The 21,854-nt window shown below is 37.6% G+C and overlaps 1 pseudogene across 1 annotated transcript; it reads left to right on the forward strand.

The window, feature by feature from the left end:
- The first annotated feature begins 11,327 nt into the window (after positions 1-11,327).
- Positions 11,328-20,508, forward strand: LOC308422822 (L-lactate dehydrogenase A chain-like; annotated as a pseudogene). The gene is made up of 2 exons: positions 11,328-11,357; positions 19,653-20,508. The product of its transcript is annotated as an L-lactate dehydrogenase A chain-like (transcript).
- The last annotated feature ends 1,346 nt before the right edge of the window (positions 20,509-21,854 follow it).

Consider the following 21,854-nt stretch of genomic DNA (forward strand, 5'->3'; position numbering starts at 1 on the left):
GCATAGAAAAGGGGGCTTTATAGATACTATTCGATAAAGAATATTGAGGTTACAGAATTACTTTGGCCTATATGGGTGGACCCAATATAATTTGGTATTTAAGGAGATGTAAAAACCACTAAAGTATTTAGGAATAAGAAAGATGAGAAGGAAAGAAGATTGGGACTGGACAATGAGGAAAGCAAGAAAAGGAGAGGCCCAAAGAGAGAAAGAGGTATAATGGGAAGAAGGGAGCAACACAGCAGTTGACATGGGAAATGGAAACAGAACCTCAGTTAAAAAATATAGAAATCCTTGAAAGTAGAAAAAGAGAAACCCCTGCTAAAATTGGACAAAACACAGTTCACATGATATATTGATTTGGGCAAAGTAGATCCAGGCATTTATATATATTTATATATATATAAAATTATCTAGTTTTACTTTTACTTTACCATGATGTTTGTATATTACAACAGATTTAGGAAGCTAATCCAATCTCAGTAGATCTTGGTTTGCTAAAAATTGAGAAGAGGCATGGGTCTTATTTGTAAAGATTTTGATCAAATGAGATACATTAAACAAAGGAGAATACATTAAAGACCTGATGGTGGTGGCCACCCGCTCAACAATTGCTTTATTTAAAAGCTGTTATTAACTTATTTTATTTTTGATCAAATTTTTTTTTTGTCTTCAAAACAAGATTTATTTTTTTTAACATGAAAATACATGGAAAATACATTGGTCTCGTATCTGTTACAAATAAGACTCAAATTATTAATCATAACAAGAAGTGTTTCTTGAGATATTTCCATCTACACAAAAGACTAACAGCTTATTATTTTTTTAAAAATTTTAAACATTTTTTGCTTAAAATTATACATTTTTGTCAGTACTGTTTTTTCAGACATTAAAATAAATTTTACATAAAACCATGTGAATATGTTTTTTAGTCAGTACTTGATTTTTTTCAAGGGCTTGACAGTATGCATTGAAAACGTACTAGTTGCAATAAGCGTAAAGTACATGCAAAACAAAACGCAACATGGAAATAGTCAAAGTCTTCTTGTTTTGTGAATATATGTATAGCTTTTGTTTTCTTTATTTCTTGGACTTCATACAGTCTGTGAGTTGTTTCTGGGGGAGTGCAAGCCTCTGGGGTTAGCATCCCACTATCAGTGACTGCATATTATGTCTGTTCTTTTGTGACTGGGTTATCTCACTCAGGATGATCTTCTCTAGATGCAGCCATTTTCTTAAGAATTTGGTTAAGTCATTGTTTCTGGTGGCTGAGTAGTATTCCATTGTGTATATGTACCACAATTTTTGTATCCATTCGTCTTCTGAAGGTCATCTGGGTTCCTTCCAGCTTCTGGCTATTATAAATAGAGCCGCTATGAACATTGTGGTGCATATATCTTTGTTGTGTATTAAAGTGTCTCTGGGGTATATGCCCAGAAGTGGAATAGCTGGGTCTTCAGGTAGTACTATATCCAATTTTTTGAGGTATCGCCAGACAGATTTCCAGAGTGGTTGTATTAGCTTGCAACCCCACCAACAGTGAAGAAGTGTTCCTCTTTCTCCGCAGCCTCGCCAGCATCTGCTGTCATCTGAGTTTTGGATCTTGGCCAATCTGACTGGTGTGAGGTGGAATCTCAGGGTTGTTTTGATTTGCATTTCCCTGATGGCTAAGGATGTCGAGCACTTCCTCAGATGTTTCTCAGCCATTCGGTGTTCCTCAACTGAAAATGATTTGTTTAGCTCTGTACCCCATTTTTTAATAGGGTTATTTGATTCTCTGGTGTCTAGCTTTTTGAGTTCCTTGTACACCTTGGATATTAGGCCTCTATCTGATGTGGTGTTGGTAAAGATCTTTTCCCATTCTGTTGGTTGCCGTTTTGTTTTCTTGACGATGTCCTTAGCCTTACAGAAACTTTGCAATCTCATTAAGTCCCATTTGTTAATCTTTGACCTTAGAGCCTGAGCCATTGGTGTTTTGTTCAGGAAATTTTCTCCTGTGCCTATGTGTTCTAAGGTTTTCTTTACTTTCTCATCTAATTGTACCAGTGTATCTGGTTTAATGTGGAGATCTTTAATCCACTTACACTTGAGCTTTGTACAAGGAGATAAGAACGGGTCTATTTTCATTCTTTTGCATGTTGAGTGCCAGTTGGACCAGCACCATTTGTTGAATAGGCTGTCCTTTTTCCATTAAATGTTTACTGCTCCTTTGTCAAAAATCAGGTGACCATATACATGAGGGCTCATTTCTGGATCTTCTATTCTATTCCATTGATCCACTTGCCTATTTCTGTACCAGTACCATGCAGTTTTCAGCACAATTGCCTTGTAATATAGCTTGAGGTCAGGGATAGTGATTCCCGCAGATGTTTTTTTGTTGTTGAGGATGGATTTCGCTATTCTAGGTTTTTTGTTATTCCATATGAAATTGCACATTGATCTTTCCAATTCCATGAAGAACTGGGTTGGAATTTTGATGGGGATTGCATTGAATCTGTAGATTGCTTTTGGTAGGATGGCCATTTTTAAGATGTTGATCTTTCTAATCCATGAGCATGGGAGATCTTTCCATTTTCTGAGATCCTCCTCAATTTCTTTCTTTAGAGGTTTGAAGTTCTCGTCATACAGGTCCTTTACTTCCTTAGTTAGAGTCACACCAAGGTATTTCATAGTTTTTGTAACTATTGTGAAGGGTACCTTTTCCCTAATTTCTTTCTCCACATGTTTGTCCTTTCAGTATAGGAAGGCTACTAATTTGTTTGAGTTAATTTTGTATCCGGCCACTTTGCTGAACTTGTTTATCAGCTGTAGGAGTTCTCTGGTGAAATTTTTGGGGTCACTCAAGTACACTATCATGTCATCGGCAAAGAGTGATGTTTTTATCTCTTCCTTTCCGATTTGTATCCCCTTGATCTCCTTTTGCTGTGTAATTGCTCCAGACAGGACTTCCAGTACTATGTTGAATAGGTAGGGAGAGAGTGGGCAGCCTTGTCGAGTCCCTGATTTTAGTGGGATTGCTTCAAGTTTCTCGCCATTATGTTTGATGTTGGCTGTTGGTTTGCTGTATATTGCTTTTATTATGTTCAAATATGGGCCTTGGATTCCTGTTCTTTCCAGGACTTTTAACATAAAGGGGTGTTGGATTTTGTCGAATGCTTTCAAAGCATCTAGTGAGATGACCATGTGATTTTGGTCTTTAAGTTTGTTTATATGGTGGATTACCTTGATGGATTTCCTTATGTTAAACCATCCCTGCATCCCAGGGATGAAGCCTACTTGGTCATGATGAATGATGGTTTTGATGTGTTCTTGGATTCGGTTTGCAAGGATTTTGTTGAGTATTTTTGCATCAATGTTCATAAGTGAGATTGGTCTGAAGTTCTTTTTCCTTGTAGGGTCTTTGTATGGCTTAGGTACGAGGGTTATTGTAGCCTCAAAAAATGAGTTGGGTAATATTCCATCTGATTCTATCTTTTGGAATAGTTTGGCAAATATTGGTGTTATATCCCCAATAAATGTCTGATAAAATTCTGCACTGAACCCGTCTGGACCTGGGCTTTTTTTGGTTGGGAGGCTTTTGATGACTTCTTCTATTTCTTTAGGTGTTATAGGGTTATTTAGATGGTTTACTTGGCCCTGGTTCAACTTTGGGACCTTGTATCTGTCTAGGAATTCGTCCATTTCCTCCAGATTTTCCAATTTTGTGGAGTATAAGTTTTTGTAGTAGGATCTGATGATTTCTTGATTTCCTTAGTTTCAGTTGTTATGTCACCACTTTCCTTTCTGATTTTGTTAATTTGGATACTTTCTCTTTGCCCTTTAGTTAGTCTGGCTAGGGGTTTATCAATCTTGTTGATTTTCTCAAAGAACCAACTCTTTGTTTTGTTGATTTTTTCAATGTTTTTTTTTTTTTGTTTCTATTTGGTCTATTTCTGCCCTAATTTTGATTATTTCTTGCCATCTACTCTTTTTGGGTATATCTGCTTCCTTTTGTTCTAGTGCTTTTAGCTGTGCTGTCAGGTTGCTGATGTGAGCTCTCTCCAGTTTCTTCTTGGAAGCACTTAGGGCAATGAGTTTTCCTCTCAATACTGCTTTCATTGCATCCCATAGGTTTGGGTATGTTGTGTTTTCGTTTTCGTTGAATTCTAGAAAATCCTTAATTTCTTTCTTTATTTCTTCTTTGACCCTGCTATCCTTTAACAGAGTGTTGTTTAGTTTCCATGTGTATGTGGGCATTTTGTTGTCTTTGTTGTTGTTAAAGACCAGCCGTAGACCATGGTGATCTGAGGGGATGCATGGGAGTATTTCAATCTTCTTATATCGATGAAGGCTCGTTCTGTGTCCAATTATGTGGTCAATTTTTGAGAAGGTGCCATGGGGTGGTGAGAAGAAGGTGTATTCTTTTACTTTAGGATAGTATGTTCTGTATATATCTATTAATTCTAGTTGGTTCAAAGTCTCTGCTAGTTTTGCAGTGTCCTTGTTCAGTTTCTGTTTCTCTGATCTGTCCATTGGTGAGAGTGGGGTATTAAAGTCTCCCACTATTATTGTGTGGGGTGAAATGTATTTTTTGAGCTTTAGTAGAGTTTCTTTTATGAATGTGGGTGATTTTTTATTTGGAGCATATATGTTAAGGATTGAGAGTTCCTCCTGACAGATTTCCCCGGTAATGAGTAAAAAGTGTCCTTCTTTATCTTTTTTGATAACTTTTAGTTGAAAATTTACTTTATTCGATATTAGAATAGCCACTCCAGCTTGCTTCTTGGAGCTGTTTGCTTGGAAGTTTTTTTCCCACCCTTTTACTCTGAGATAGTGTCTGTCTCTGTCTCTGAGATGAGTTTGCTGTATGCAGCAAAAGGCTGGATTTTGTTTATGTATCCAGTCTGATAGTCTATGTCTCTTTATTGGGGAGTTGAGACCATTTATGTTAATAGATATCAAGGAATAATTGTTTCTGTTTCCTGCCATTTTTGCTTTTTTGGGTTGAGTTGTGTCTGTGTTTTTTTCTTTAGTTTTCTTGTTTAGGAGTTTTCTTGTTTTTACTAGGCTGTATTTTCCCTCCTTGTATTGGGTTTTCCACCTATAATTCGTTGTAGTGCTGGGTTTGTGGTCAGATATTGTGTGAATTTTGATTTGTCTTGAAATATCTTTGTCTCCTTATCGATGGTGATTGATAGTTTTGCTGGGTATAGCAGCTTGGGCTGGCACTTGTGCTCTCTTAAGGAGTGCATGATGTCTGTCCAGGCTCTTCTAGCTTTCATAATTTCTGTTGAGAAATCGGGTGTGAGTCTGATTGGTCTGCCTTTATATGTTACCTGACCTTTTTCCCTTACTGCTTTTAGTATTCTTTCTTTACTTTGGGCACTTGATGTTTTTACTATTATGTGTCGGGAGGTATTTCTTTTCTGGTCCAACCTATTTGGAGTTCTGAAGGCTTCTTTTATGCTCGTGGTCATCTCATTCTTGAGGGTAGGGAAGTTTTCTTCTATGATTTTGTTGAAGATATTTACTGTGCCTCTTAGTTGATACTCTTCTCCCTCTTCTATTCCTATTATCCTTAGGTTCGGTCTTCTCATTGTGTCTTGTATTTCCTGGACATTTCGGGTTAGGAGCTTTTTGTTTTTTGCATCTTCTCTGGCTGTTTTGTCTATGTTTGCAATGTTGTCTTCTGCCCCCGAGATTCTCTCCTCGATCTCTTGTAATCTGTTGGAAATGCTTGCTTCTGTGTCTCCTGATTTCTTTTTTTGGTCTTCTGACTCTAGGGTTATCTCTTTTAGCACTTTCTTTATTGTGTCAATTTCTGTTTTAATTTCCCTCTTCCATTCCTTTATTTCTTTGGTTCTGTTTTCGTCTCGTTCTTTGAGTTCTTTGAGTGTTTTTCTTGTTTCTTCTTTAAAAGCTTCGGAATCTTTTTGCTTTTCCTCCCTTTCTTGTTTAAGTAACTCTATCAGCGTCTTGAGGCATGTTTTCAGGTCTGTGTCTTCTTTCTTTGGAGTGTTTGGAATTCCTATGTTTGCTACTAACGGAGAGCTGGGTTCTGGTGTTGCTAGATTGTCTTGGTTTCCTTGGGATATACTCTTTCTCTTTCCTCTTGCCATTTTGTTGTCAGTGATATGTTCTTGCCTTTCCCTTGTATCTGCTCTGTGTCCCTTGTACACTTTCCGTGTGCACTCCTCAGAGATCTCTCTACTCCCCAGCAGCCCAGGTTTAGGGTGGGAGCTGGGACAGGCTCTGCTCTGCGTCCTGAAGTCGCCCCCGGGTGGGAACAGATGTTCCTAAGATCTGTTCCTGGTCACAGATGCTCAGCCTCTCCGAGCCACCTTTCCGGCTGGCTGTTGGGCCAGGCCCTGCTCTGTGTCCTGACGTCGTCTCCGGGTGGGAACAGAAGTTCCTAAGATCTGTTCCCGGTCACTGGATCGGGGAGGACAGGGCAGGTCAGGGCAGGGGGTGCCCTTTCAGTGTGCACTTCGCAGAGATCCCTCTGCTCCCCCGCAGCCTAGGTCTCCCACTCACCAGTTGCTCAGCCTGTATGAGCCGTCTTTCCGGCTGGTGGTTGGGCCAGGCTCTGCCTTTTGATCAAATTTTTAACTTTGTACTTTCATTTTCCTCCTCCCAGATTTTATATATCCAATAAAAGTAATACACTTTTCATTTTAATCAAGAACTTTAATTCTCTGAAGAAATCAAAGAAGATCTTAAAAGATGGAAAGATCTCCCTTGCTCATAGATTGGCATGATTTATATATAAAAATGGCCATCTTGCCAAAAGCAATCTATAGATTCAGTGCAATCCACATCAAAATTCCAACTCAATTCTTCATAGAGTTGAAAAGAGCAATTTTCAAATTCATTTGGAATAACAAAAACAAATCCCAGAAAAATAAAACTATTCCCAACAATTAAAGAACTTCTTTGATAATTACCAGCCCTGATCTCAAGCTATATCACAGATCAGTCATGATAAAAACTACATAGTACATATACTATGTAGATCAGTGGAATACAATTGAAGACACAGAAATGAATATACACACCTCTGGTCAGTTAAATTTTGACAAAGCAGCTAAAACCATCCAATGGAAAAAATACAGCATTTTTAACAAAGGATACTGGTTCAAATGGTGACCAATATAGAAGAATTCATATTGATTCATTCTGATCTCCTTGTACAAAGTTCAATTTCAATGGATCAAGGACCTCTTCATTAAACCATATACACAAAAACTAATAGAAGTGAAAGTGGGGATGAATCTCAAACACATGAGCCCAGAATAAAATTTCCTGAAGAGAACACCAATGGCATATGCTCTAAGATCAAGTATTGCCAAATGTGACCTTATAAAATTACAAAGCTTCTTTAAGGCAAAGGACTCTGTCAATAGGACAAAACAGAAACCAAGATTGGGAAAAGTTCTTTACCAGTCCTAGGTCTTATAGAGAGCTCACATGCAATATATACAAAGAACTCAAAAAAGTTAGAATTCTAGAATAAAATAAGCCTATTAAAAATGGGGTAGAGAGCTAAACAAAGAATTCTCAACAGATGAATATTGAACAGCTGAAAAGCACCTAAAAAATGTCCTACATTCCTAGTCATCAGAGAAATACAAATCAAAACAGACCTGAGATTCCACCTCATATCAATCATAATGACTAAGATCAAAAATGTAGGTGACTGCAGATACTGTGAAGATGTGGAGACAGAAGAACATTACTGCATTTTTGGTGGGATTATAAGATGGTTCAACCACTCTAGAATTCAGTTTTGTAGTTGCTCAGAAAATTGGCCATAGCACTACCTGAGGACACAGCTGTACAACTTGTTGGCATATACCCAAAGATGCTCCAACATAAAACAAGGACAGATGCTCCACAATGTTCATAGCAGTCTTATTTATAATAGCCAGAAGCTAGAAAGAACCTGGATGTTCTTCAATAAAGCAATGGATATAGAAATTGTGGTACATGTGCATAATGGAATAATGCTCAGCTATTAAAAACAATGACTTCATGACATTTTTAGACAAAGAGATGGGACTAGAAAATACCAGCCTGAGTATTATAACCTAATCACAAGAGAATAAACATGGTATGCACTCACTGATAACTGATAAATGGTTATTAGTGAAAGTGCTCAGAATACCCGAGATACAATTCACAGAGCACAGGATGTTCAAGAAGGAAGGCCAAAGTGTAGATGCTTCAGTCCTTCTTAGATGTAGGAACAAAATACTCACAGGAGGAAATATGGAGACAAAGTATGGAGCAGAGACTGAATGAAAGGCATTCAGAAAGTTCATCACCTGGGGATCCATTCCAGATAAAATCACCATTGCTAATGCCAAAAAGTGCATGCTGACAGGAACTCGATGTACCTGTCTCCTGAGAGGATCTGTGGGAATTTAACAAATACAGAGGCAGATTTTTGCAGCCAATCATTGGACTGAGTGCTGTGTCCCCAATGGAGGAGTTAGAGAAAGGACTGAGGGAGCTCAGAGGGTTTGCTGCCCTATTGGAAGAACAATGGTATCAAACAACCATACCCAGACCACTACTTCCGAGATCTCAGGAACTAGTCACTAATGAAAGAGTAAACATGGAGGGAACCATGGGTCCAGCTGCATATGCAGCAGAGGATGACATTGCCTGGCATCAATAAGAGAAGGAACCCTTGGTCCTGTGAAGGCTTGTTTCTTCAGTGTAGAATACCAAGGTGTTGGGGTGGTAGTGGGCTCATCTTCATAGAAGTAGGGGAGGGGGAGAAAAGATGAGTGAGGGGGAAATGTGTATAATATTTGGAATTTAAATACATAAAATATCCAATAAAAATAAAAGATCATGTGAGAAAGTTGTATGTTTACATATTTGGAAAAGTCTTTTGAGGCTTTATATGAAAACCTAATGAAGCAGACTCTTCATAAAATAATACATATATGAAGGTGATTGGAATGAAACCACCAAATATTTGGGGATACAGACCTTACCACCAGCTGTCTATCCTTTGCCACCAAATGGAGATTTCAGTACTGGAATTCAGTTACATATATTTGAGTGGTTTGTTGCTCAAAATAGTCCAATTGGAATTTCTAAATAACCTTTTCTTTTGCCAACACTGTAAGTGTTTCTGTACAAACTATACAAGGCCCCATTACTAAAGATAACATCTGCCCAAATCATTGAAAGTGGAGATGTTAAGCCTGCACGATTTTGGTATAGAAAGATAATCTGTCATCATCAAAAGAGAATCATAAAATTCAAGCCAGCCATAAACTCTTGGATCTCCAATGATGCTCTCCCTGCAAGCTGTGCCAGTACAATGGTGTCACAAAGCTTATGGAAGTGACCAATCAGTATCTTATTTTAAGAATTAAGTCTTGACCTATAATTTGAAGGATATAAAATAATGAATAGAAAAGGTGATCAGAATAAGGAGTAGTGTAAGAGTATTGGTGGAAGTTCACAGAACTCTTTTAGAAGGAGGAAGGAATATGGTTTGCATGGAGAGGTATCAGCCAACAAAGATCAGTGATCAGACTTATCAAACAGAGAGATTCTGATATGATGCAGCTTTGTATGGAGAAGGATTGTCCTAGTCAGGGTTTCAATTCCTGCACAAACATCATGACCAAGAAGCAAGTTGAGAAGGAAAGGATTTATTTAGTTAACACTTCCATATTGCTTTTTATCACCAAAGGAATTCAGGACTTGGAACTCAAGCAAGTCAGGAAGCAGGGGCTGATGCAGAGGCCATGGAAAGATGTTGCTTACTGGCTTGCTTCCCTGGCTTGCTCAGCTTTCTTTCTTATAGAACCTGGGTCTACCAGCCCAGGGATGGCACCTCCCACAATGCTTTCCCTTTGATCACTAGTTGAGAAAATGCCTTGCAGCTGGATCTTAAAGAGGCATTTCCCCAACTGAAGCTCCTTTTATTGTGATAACTTCAGCTTTTGCCCAGTTGACACAAAACTAGCCAGTACAGATTCTGAATATTGATGTTTAAAATGTGTATGCCAGTTTAGTGTAACAGCTGTATGGATAGGTCACCGAGGAGAGAGAGAGTGGAGAAGGGAATCTGGGATAGAATACAAGGAGAAAAGCTAAATTAAAGAGCATTTGAAGAGGAGTATTGGAACCTAATTGAGTAGAAAATTTGAATACTAAGATATAAAAAAGTATATAACAACACACAAACACATACAAAGGGGGGTGGGAGGGAGAAGGTGCAACAATACATTTTTTAGTAAGGATACACATCTCTTGTATTTATAGGTCAGGATGATGAGGAATGGTCTATGTTGTATTTATCAAGCTGAATGTCAACTTTGGATGACAGGATTAATAAACATACTCCTTCCGGTCAAACAATGTGGACCCTGTTATTTTGAATGACAAAGTTTCAGTGTTCCAATTTTAGGTTTTTTCCCTTTGGGGGGAAATAGTAATCATACATAGCAGACCAAGACTTTTTTTTATTGGCTTTGGGGACAAGACAGAAATAAGCAGTTTATCTTTAATACTGCCTCTGACTCATCACACTAGTCTAAAAGAGGCATCACATCAGGGAAGTAACAGTGCAGGATGCATTAGTATCAGCCTCCTTGACAGCATGTCTGCTACCTTTATAGTAGAATCAAGAACAGAAGCAAATGAAATGATTCAAGAAAATTGCAGAGATGGTGAATCAGAGCAGGCAGGAGGTCCTTCAGAAATAATTTATACCTATGTTTAAATTATGATGATTCTCCTTCAGCTAACACACACAGAGACTGAAGGAAGTGAGAATAGACCACTTCATAAATCCAGGGTAGAAAAGAAAAGACATGGGCTTTTAGATAGGAAGAGCCTTCCATCTGCATCTTCCAGATATTCCACCAAAGTTTATGATTTTAAGAATTAAATCTTAAGGTGTAATTTGAAGGATATAAAAGTCCAATATTATCTTCAGTATATTAAATTTATAAAATGGTATAAAGTAAATGTTACTTCTTGTATTAGGGTTCTTTTGAGTCACAGAACTTATGGGTAGTCTCTATATTGTAAGGAAATTTGTTGATGACTTACAGTCTGTAGTCCAACTCCACAACAGTGGTCAGCAGCTGCTGTGAATGAAAGTCCAAGGATCTAGCATTTTCTCAATCCTACAAGGCAAGCAGGCAAAGATGAGAGAATCCTCTTTCTTCCAATATCCTTACTTAAGTCTCCAGCAGAAGGTATGATCTGGATTAAAGGTATATGCCACCAGTCCTGAATCTGGGACTTGCTTGTCCCAGATGACCTTGAAACTCAAGAGATCTCACTGCCTTAGTTCCTGAAATTCATAAACTACTATGCCTCAAGATCTTTATGCCAAGATACAGGTCAGTAATTTGTATCTCCTAGCCTCAAGATCTGGATCACAGGTGAGCCTTCCAATTCTGGAGTGTAATTCATTCTAGATCTAGTTGACAACCAGGAATAGCCACTACACTTCTAGTGATAAAGCATAAGGTTATACACACACAGTATACACACTGTCTAGGTTTTGATCAATCATTCTGCCACAAAGCTGTTCCTGTTTCTATGTATTTTTCTTCCTATCTCTACTCTCCCAAAGGCAACCTTGTCATGAATTTATTGGTAAAAAATGTTATTTGGGCATAATCTGCCTTATGTCCCTATATATACAACCCACAAATACCACAATTTAATTTTTATATTTCTTACTATTCTATAAATAGAGCAATGGAATGATCAGCAATAATCTGATATGTAATCTTCTATGCCCCTCCTTTCTCCTCCTTTCCTTTTAATGTGATGTGTATGAGGTGAGCCACGGCATTGCTTGTGGTTCCTGTAACTGTTTCTGAAGCCATTCTAATAGATGTTGTATTTCACATATTCATTGTAGAATTGATGTGGAAAAAAAGTGGGTATGACTTCCAATAACATTTCTTAACACAATCCTAGTTAAGATGAACATCTATCATCTGCTAAAATAATTATATTAGTTCTTAGTGCTGCAGAACTAATAGCCACAAACAAGCCTGCTTTAAACAGCAGCAATTTGTTATTTAGCTTTTCTGGAAGTCATGGGTAAGCCCAGCTTGTTTGTCTTCATTTGGTCTCAAAAGTCCAGAATGTTCTGTTGGCTAAGCTAGTCTCTGATGTAGAGGCCAGGAGAAGAGTTTGTTTCTAAGCTCAATCACATTCTTGGTATAATTTGTACTTGATGAACTCAAGTTCTACATCCTCAATGAAGGTGACAAAGGGATACTCTCAGCAATAGAATGTTGTTATTGTGGGGATATAAAGACATCTGAGTTCCTGTAGTGTCAGCAACATAAGCATGAAGATCTGAGTTCAGATTCAACCACCCCACAGCAACATATCCAAACACATACAACCATCATACTGAGAAGGCCAAGTGGAAATAAAGAGAAATCTCTCGAGCTTGCTGGCCACAGTGTTAAGAACCAATAAAGTTCAAGTTTTCAAGTTTAGTGAGAGATCCTACTTCACAAACAAAGGGCACAGAGTGATAGAGATAGGTACTGAAGTTTGATTTCTGCTTTTCATAAGCATGTGTACACAGGAATGCACACACATAAACAGAACTATACAGATATTCGTAGGTCTTCCACATGGTTTTCTCTGTCTTCAGTGTTAGTCATGACAAATGAAATCTACGATTAACATATTAGCTTTGTTTAATTTTGCTACCACTGAGGAGAGGAGTTGCTTTTTAATTGATTATATGCAGTTTTAGCTCAGCCTACTATAAGAATAAATTTAGAATTTTATGTGAAGTCAAGAGAGATTTAATGACTCTATTATTCACAGTACTGATGAAACCTTTAAGGTAAAACAACATGTACCTTTCACCTGTGGTCTTCCCTTTTGACATTTTTTTTTTTTTCAGGAAAAAAAATGTATTTCTCCCATTCTAAGTCTTGTTGCATAGATGTTCCCATAATACATATTCTAAAGCTTTAATTGAAACTCTTTATATAACTAATGTTTTTTTTATTTCCAAGGAACATCTATGTTCTTTAAAATCTCATTTCATGAATAAAATATCATACCTATTAAGTAACTAGTGTAAATCTGTGACACTTGTAAAGCTACTTAACTAAAAGTAGCTCATTGTTACTGAACCAGAATGTGCTAGATTCTTCCTCTTAAGTGTAATGCCATATACTTAATATTGGTGAAATGAAAACTTAACTGATATTTCTTAAATGATAAAACTGAAATGATATTTTCTGGTTTTATATCCTATAACCCATTTAATTCTGAGTTTTCCTTCTCAGGACCGCCATTTTCTCTATTTTCCAGGGATATATAAGGCACTAATCATCCATTAACTCTTTCTACCTTTTTGCTTCTTTATCTTGAATTCCCAGGCGAATACAACTGCTTTACACTGATATCAATTGCAGAACTTTTTAGTAGAGTGTAATTCCTGGTACATATACATAAAATGAGATTAAAGGTGTTGGGTCAGGATTAGAGCAAGAGGCCATTCTTTAACTTGCACTGGCTGAGAGCAAGGTACCTGTTGCTTTCTTTTGTGATTATAGCTTAATATTATATAACTTTAATGAGCTCTTCGGATTTAAAGTATGATGGTATAGCTTTGATGCAGGTAGTCGTTCAGTATCAAAATCATTTCTTCACACACTGCATAAACATTTTGAAGTTATACCTGCTAATTCTTATTCCACTACCATGTTTTATTTGCGGTTGCGTTTTACTCCAAGAAGATAATTAAAGAATGATTTGTGGTGGAGTGTAGATAAGGGTCTCATATTTGACATACAATTTTAGTCACCGGGATTCAGATGCAGACTGTCCAATCCCCCCGACTCTAAGAGACACTGGTGAGTCAACTTGGGTAGGGATGTGAACTGGTATTTCCAGCAAATTCTCTGATGCTTTTCTTAAGATCAGAGCACAAGGACTGATTAATGATGCTCTTACAGATCACTACATTGCCTCCTCGTAAGAGTCATGCATGAAATAAAACTGCATCTTGCTTTGGATAAATCAAATTAAAAGCACTTATATGCAGTTTTTTTTTTTTTTTTTACACCAGAGACTCTTAAAAGTATCACTAGGATTCTAGATTCATTTCTTATTGCACATTGAGTTGTTGGTGACTGATATTTCTCATGATTTTCATTTGGCAGGTTCTGCCACTGGCACTTATAACAGAAGTCACACAATCTTCTCAATAGATAAGAAAAGGGCCTCTGGCAAATCCAACATCACTTCATGATTAAAAACACCAAAGAAACAAGTAAAGGTGCATATTTGAAACATACACATTGGAGCAAAAGTGAAAACATTTTTTAAATAAAATCAGAATTAAGACATGGGTTTTCATTTTCTTTAATTTTACTCCATTTGTTCCTGTGGTGATGCATGCCAAATGTGTTTAACTTAAAGTCTTAGCTAAAGTTCCAACCCAAGAGAAGGGATATCCAAATATATTCATGGGAAAGGGAATGGCTAAGCATTCTTATGATGAAATAATATTAAATCTATAAGATATCAAGGGTCCACAAGAAAACCATTAGAACTGATAAACAGTTTCAGAAACACAGCAAGATACAAAATCAGCATAGAAAAATCACTATTTTTCTTTATGCTGATAATGAATATGCTCAAAATAGAATCAGAAATACAGTCTGCATCCACCATAATAGCCTGGAAAAAATAACTAAAACTAATGGAGAAGTAAAGACATCTGTAATGAAGAATTTCAAGAAACTGATGAAAAAATAAAAGATTTTAGGAGGTGGTAAGATTTCCATGGATTGGCAGAATTGGACAAATTCTTCTAACTGATTAAAAATTGAATATAAAAGAATGTACTGCCAAAATATATTGTCTACAGAATCAATGGAAAACGTATAATATTCAAAGATATTCTTTCCAGAGACAGAACAATAAGCCTAAAATTTATATGGAGGTACAAAAGAATTATGAGCAAACTCAAGATGCAGAAAGTACTACAATAAATAATTTTCAGTTTTACTACAGAGCCAGAGTACCTGCATGGAACTGTCAAAAATCACACACACACACACACACACACACACACACACACACACACACACACACACATACACACTCGTATATGTTCAGTAGTAGGTGAATGGATAAATAAGATGTAAGAGTTGTTCACACTGTACTTCTAGTCATCTATGAAGATTAATGTGATGTTATTTGCCTGAAAATTATGCAAGCTGGAGATCATCACATTAATTGAACAAAACCAGAATGAGAGGAGACAAATATAGCATACTTCATGAGATTCATGCACCCTAGATTGCATTTGACACATGAAACTTGTAGCATAAGGCCAGAGGAAGATTTGGTGAACGAAGGGAAGATATTAGGAGAGGATGAGATAAAGAGAAGAAAGGGAAGGCTGTCAAGCTTAGTGCTCAAATACAGGGTGTTTATTCTGTGGGTTAGAGACTATTGTTGTGTACAGAGTGAGTACCAAGACAGCCAAGATGGTTACACAAAGAAACCCTGTTTCCAGTGAACAAATAAATAAATAAATGAAAGAAGAAGGAAGGAAGGAAGGAAGGAAAGAAAAGCAAAGAAAAGAAAAAAGAAAAAACACTCTCCCCTGCAATGTTCCCTAGCTACAGATACAAAAACTGCGATGTAGATTTGATCATTTCAGGCATGTTCCCAATAATCCATTCATTGATATCTGTTATGTCCAGCTGTAGTTTTCTATGATTGTCTCCTTCTTTGACTTCTTTGATGAGAGGTATTTGCTACACTGATTTGTGGATATAAGGCACTTGGAGCTTAGGGATTATGCTGCTCTAGCAAAGTGGTGGCAGTAGATGATTTTCTCAGGTCCATGAGCTCACTAGCCACGGAATCTGGATAGGCTTCCAATACCAGGCATTATTTCCCCCCTGTTTAGTGGGTTTTACTCCCAAATAAAAAAATTTTGGTTGCCACCATGTGGGAAGTGACACTTCTTTCACCTTTATGCATGAATTATACTTCTGTTAATTGCTATGTTTTATAGGTGCTACAACTGAATAGGACTATTTAAAACTGCCCTTTTCCCTTGGTGTCTTAAGTAAGATTTTCCAGAATCATGAATACTAGACTGCAGGAAGGTGACTACCAACTTTAGTGAGCATGGGAGGGGGTTGAGATAAGATAACTAGGAGGATATGGTAAGGAAAGGGGAGAAGAAATTGACCTCATTTTATTTCAGGTAAAATACTTTAAACTCATGGGTTTTCTTAAAAGAATTCTGAGACAGGGTCCTAACATTTTTAAAAAACAGGAACTAGCAAATGAAAAGGGAGAGTTGGGAGAAGAAAAAGACTGAGAATCAGTGAATGATTAAGTTGTCACTATGAATATTGAACTCTGGTTTTCTAGAATTCCCTCCCTCCAACCCCCAGAGGCATAGAGAATATGTCTTACCATAGATTGAGTGAGAGAAATTCTGGCTAGAATATTGGACAAGGATTATCCTGGGACCATTTTCCTAACACTCTGGACTAAATTTATACATGGGGTATTTAAACTCCCACAGCCTGGAAGGTTCTTTCGTTACAAAGCAGAAAAATCTCCTAGGTGGCCTGAGAGAAGGAACACTGTATGCCTGCATGGCATTCTGAAGTGCAGTGACACTCAAGGATTGGTTGTTCCAAGGAAGTTGTTGAAGGATCAGCTCTATACAAAGTTGTGCTTTCATACTTCTGTTGTTTTTTAAAAAGCATAATATAGCTAAACTAGATCTATATTTTTCTATTTCTAAAATTCCCTAAAGTCATTAATCTTCATGTTCACTTCAATGAGTATTGATTTCTCTAACACAAGCTAAAGGAAAAGTTTACACTTGATTTCATATGTTCTAATGTACAGCCTATGCCCCTAAGCACAATGACCAGTCTAAAGGACATCTGCGATACAATTCTTTTACATGACATGGATCTTCGATCACCTTAAGGAGAATTTAGAGAATGATCAACTATATTAGTATCTCTCAGGATATGTTATTTTTAATTAAATAAATGATGGAAGTTCAGAAAGAATCACAGACAATTCTTTTCCGTCTGAGACCTTATATGTATATTCCCTGCCTCAATTAATTTTTTTTATTTTTTAAAAAACAGGAGAGTATAATTTTGGCTTTTGTTTCTTGTATATTAAGCAGAAATACCATGAGATTATTGATTTTGGTTATATGTGTGCAGTGTAGATGAAACATTCATCATCTGCAATACAACATGCTGAAGCTAAGCATTGCCAATATGGCCCTGCATAATTGAATTATTCTGTCAACTAGAGGAAGAGAAGGATGGTAAAGCTGAGCATTTTGTTATGGTGAATAGAAGTTTCTAACATTCGAGTGTTTTTTGGTTTTTGTTTTTCAGTTCAGAGGACAAAGCTTTACTTGGGTTGAGATGGGAATCATTTAATGCTGTAATATTGTTAGGACAGTAGCTGTCTGGAAAGCTGGCATGGTAAATGGCCCATAGGCTTGTTGTTTCACCTTTATCAAGGGATAACAACTGTATATGTTTTTGGAACCGTCTTTTCTTGGACAACCAGTAGTTTTCTTTTGAGACATTTTATAAAAGTACTTTATCATGGACACTGATAACAATACACAGCTAGCTGAGTTAAGGCAAAGGACAGAATTACACTCAAGTCCTCTATCATTCTTCTCAGCTGCCATCCTGGCTAGTTTTATGTAGCATTTCTAAAAACACAGGCTGTACAACTACAGGTATTACACTGTAATGCACAGTGGGTTTGTGTTCTGACTTCTAAATTTCCTTCCTTGAAATCTTCTCACCACATCTTTTGTTGTTCTGTGTCTGAGATTTGATGAGTTTGCTGATATAGTTAGAATGGAAACTTTGTAAACACTAGCTTCTGAGAGACCTTGTGTCTTTGTTATACAGGTGATTGTACTGTCTTAAGATAGAACTGCATTGCTTCAAATTATTCTGCTTTTAATAACTTCTCATTCCAAAAGGATATCTTGATAATGGAAATGTAATGGAAACAGGAACAGCTAATGATTTTAACACTTTATACTTTAGACCCATTACCTGTGGTAGATCAGACAGAGAAAGCCTGGGATTTATCACGTCATACATGGGTATTAATATATTTGGTGATGGAACTGATAGGATAAATTGAGTGGAGCTAGAGGAGCTAAAATTGGTGATGATGGTGGAGGGGGGGGATCTGGTTAAATACAGCCTCAGGAATATTGCATGGTAATTAACCTTTATACAAATACCAAATTCAACCATGGTAATGGATCAGAACTCAAAATTAAAGCAATTAGAACATGTGCTCATAAGCATTTACACACATCTACACTTGTGTGGCAGTGTGAGAGTGTAAACCATACCACAGCTTTTTTGAGTTCTTATACATGGTAAATGCAGTTTCTTTTTTGTTTTGTTTTGTTTTTTACATTTCTTTTCTACATCCATATCATGAGCAATTACTTTCTTCTCAAACTTAATTTCCATTTCCAGAAAACAGACAATCATAACAGCTACTGTACTAGTTGATGTGTCCATATTTACATATACACACAAGTGTCTCTGTAAACTAGTCAAAGGAGAGTTTTCATCTTATTTTAATAGACGTCTGCTGGTGCCCATTATGTACTTGTACACAAAAAGTTAATGATAGCATTGTTTTATTGAGGTAGACATAAACACTAATTATAAGATTATTAATAATAAACATCTAACTGATATTATATAAATTATTTAAACTGAATAGAGATGTTGACATGTTTAATAAATAAATCAGTTTGTTCTTTCAACCTACTATGATGTGTTCATGTTGATTTTTATTTTATGAATCAGAGATCTATAGTAGGAAGTATTAATTCTTTACTGAACAACACTGAGTAATAGAGACTAAACTATTTTCAGTGACTATTCTATACCCCAATGAAGCAATGATGGGCAGTCATCTATCTTGCTGAAGCTATTATCAGTGATATTTGTATATTTGCAGCTGACATAGTCTAATAACCAGTTGCATATTTAAGACCCATGGTAGCAGTCCTACACTAAATACAACAATTCATTATGTGCACTTATTAATACAGTCTAATACATTTCAAAACTGATTGTGCTTGAAATAATAATTTAAAACATGCACAGCAGTAACAGTCCTGACCCTCTAGGAGCCTAATTGGGCATTGCACCAGGAACCAGAGCCACACAAGTACCTCAGGACCTATTCCAAAACCACACAGTGAAGCTAGGATCCAGAAATGCCAAACAGCCATACTGGACACCTTATTGCAATGCATTTGCCAGTGCACCCATCAAGGCCTGCAATACCCATATCATTTGACATTATTGGTCCTGCATACTAGTCTGTGGATGTACAGTATTAGATGTTTAACTCTAGAATAAATGTGGGTTATCTGATTTTCTGTCTTGGAACTCAAGAGTACGATGTAGAGATCATTAAGAAATTATGACAATGCTAGAGCCACTATTGCTGAGCCCAGTCATGCTGCTGCTCAACTGTGGCCACTCCATCATTCACTAGAACTCCCAAAAGACTGGAAGTCCAAGATGGAAACCCTCAAGGACCAGCTGATTGTGAATCTAGTTAAGGAAGAACAGGTTCCCTAGAACAAGAATGCAGTTGTTGGGGTTGGTGCTGTTGGCATGGCTTGTGCCATCAGTATCTTAATGAAGGACTTGGCAGATGAGCTTGCCCTTGTTGATGTCATGGAAATCAAGCTCAAGGGGAGATGATGGATTTCCAGAATAGCAGCCTTTTCCTCAAAACAAAAAAAAAAAAAAAATGTCTCTGGCAAAGGCTATAGTGTGAATGTAAACTCCATGCTGGTCATTGTCACAGCAGGGGTACATTAGCAATAGGGAGAGAGCTAACTCAATTTGGTCCAGTGAAACGTGAACATCTTCAAGTTTATCATTTCCAACATTGTGGAGTATGGTCCACAGTGCAATCTGCTTATTGTCTCCAGTCCAGTGTACATCTTGACCTACGTGGCTTGGAAAATCAGTACCTTTCCCCAAAGCTGAGTTATTGGAAGTGGTTGCAATCTGGATTCACTTTGTTTCCATTACCTGATAGGGGAAAGGCTGAGAGTTCACCCACTGAGCTGTCACAGGTGGGTCCTAGGAGAAATGGAGACTTCAGTGTGCCTGTGTGGCATGGTGTGAATGTTGCTTGCGTTTCCCTCAAGTCTCTGAACTCAGACAGAAATGGGTAATGATGTGGATAGAACAGATGAAGGAGGTTCACAAGCAGGGAGTTGACAGTGCATATGAGGTCACCAAGGTGAAAGGTTACAACACATCCTGGGCCATTGGCCTCTCTGTGGTATATTTGGCCAAGAGCATAATGAAGAACCTTATGTGGGTGCATCCCGTTTCCACCACAATTAAGAGTCTCTCTGGTATCATCAAATCTTCCTCAGTGTCCCATATATCGTGGGACAAAATGGAATCTCAGATGTGAAGGTGACACTCACACCTGAGGAAAAGTTCCACCTAAAGAATATCTTCTGGGAAATCCAGAAGGAGCTGCAGTTCTAAAGTCTTCCCAGTGCCCTAGCCCTTCACTGTCCAGGCTGCAGCAGGGTTTCTATGGAGATCAGATACTTCTCATCTGAGCTGTAGTTAGTATAGTTGTGTTGAGGTTATCTGGAGAAGATCTCAGTTCCCACAACTCTACTCTGCTGCTAAGTGGTACTTGTGTGGTAGTAACTTGGTTAGTGTGACAGTTCCACTGTTTCCAAGACACACTGTCAGCTGTGTGCAGGCTTTGATTATTCTGTGAGCCTGCTGAATTGCTGCGGACCATCACCAAACATGCCAGTGAGTTCCTAGTTAGTCATAACCTGGCTCCAGTGTGTTTAAGTCCACTATTCATATCTTGTGCACACATGTTCTACAACATTTTATGTATTATGTGTCTGTAGTATACATTGCAACATTATGTGAAATATAAGATCTGTGTGTGGATGATGGAAGCAACCACTCAAGTGTTATGCCAATAAAAACACCAAATAAACCTTGAACAGTGAAAAACAAAACAAACAAACAAACAAACAAACAAACAAAAAATCATATGCACATCCACAGGAAGCTTTGCATCTTACTCCATTCTCTACCTGCCCCTTACGGTAGCTCTGGAAACAAAGGGTCCTGATATCCATAATTGGATTCATTAAGTATAGCAGTGCTATTAAGGCAGAGTGTGAGGAGAGTCACTGTGAATAGCCTCTGTGTGAAAAAGTTTGACAAGAACTTCAGAGGCTAGACTACACAAACATCTATCTGCTAGGTAGCAGAGGTGGGCAGTAAGTTCTACCTGAAATGGTGGAAGGCTCATTTCACAGTGACCTAATTATTGATAATTTTGTAGAAATGCCTTTCTTGCTCAGAAGATGGAGTTTAAACAAAGCAACCTTTCTGACAAGCGTAAAACTGACTATCCTCTGGTGGTTGTTTGCATGGAGGTCCTGATTGCTAGTAAAGCAGAGCTTCCATCTCCCATTTGGAATTATTGGAGAACTCTATCACCTGGTGCCCATTACCCAAGACTCCAGAGGCACCTCTACCCCGGGTGCCATGGAAACCACCTACAAGTGTTTTATTGGAGCCACTATTATGCTCATCACCTTTGGCATGAGTGTCCATCAGGTGACCAGAAACTGCCCACATTACCTTGCTGTGGCACATAAACTCTCAGACAGCAGGACAGACCCATCTGTACCACAGCTCTGTTTCTGTCTGTATAAGAATGTAGTCCAGGAAGACTGGGCTAAGGACTTAGACCTCTAGTGAACTTGGCCATGAATG

This window comes from Micromys minutus (assembly GCF_963924665.1).
Source record: "Micromys minutus genome assembly, chromosome: 7".
Taxonomy (NCBI): domain Eukaryota; kingdom Metazoa; phylum Chordata; class Mammalia; order Rodentia; family Muridae; genus Micromys; species Micromys minutus.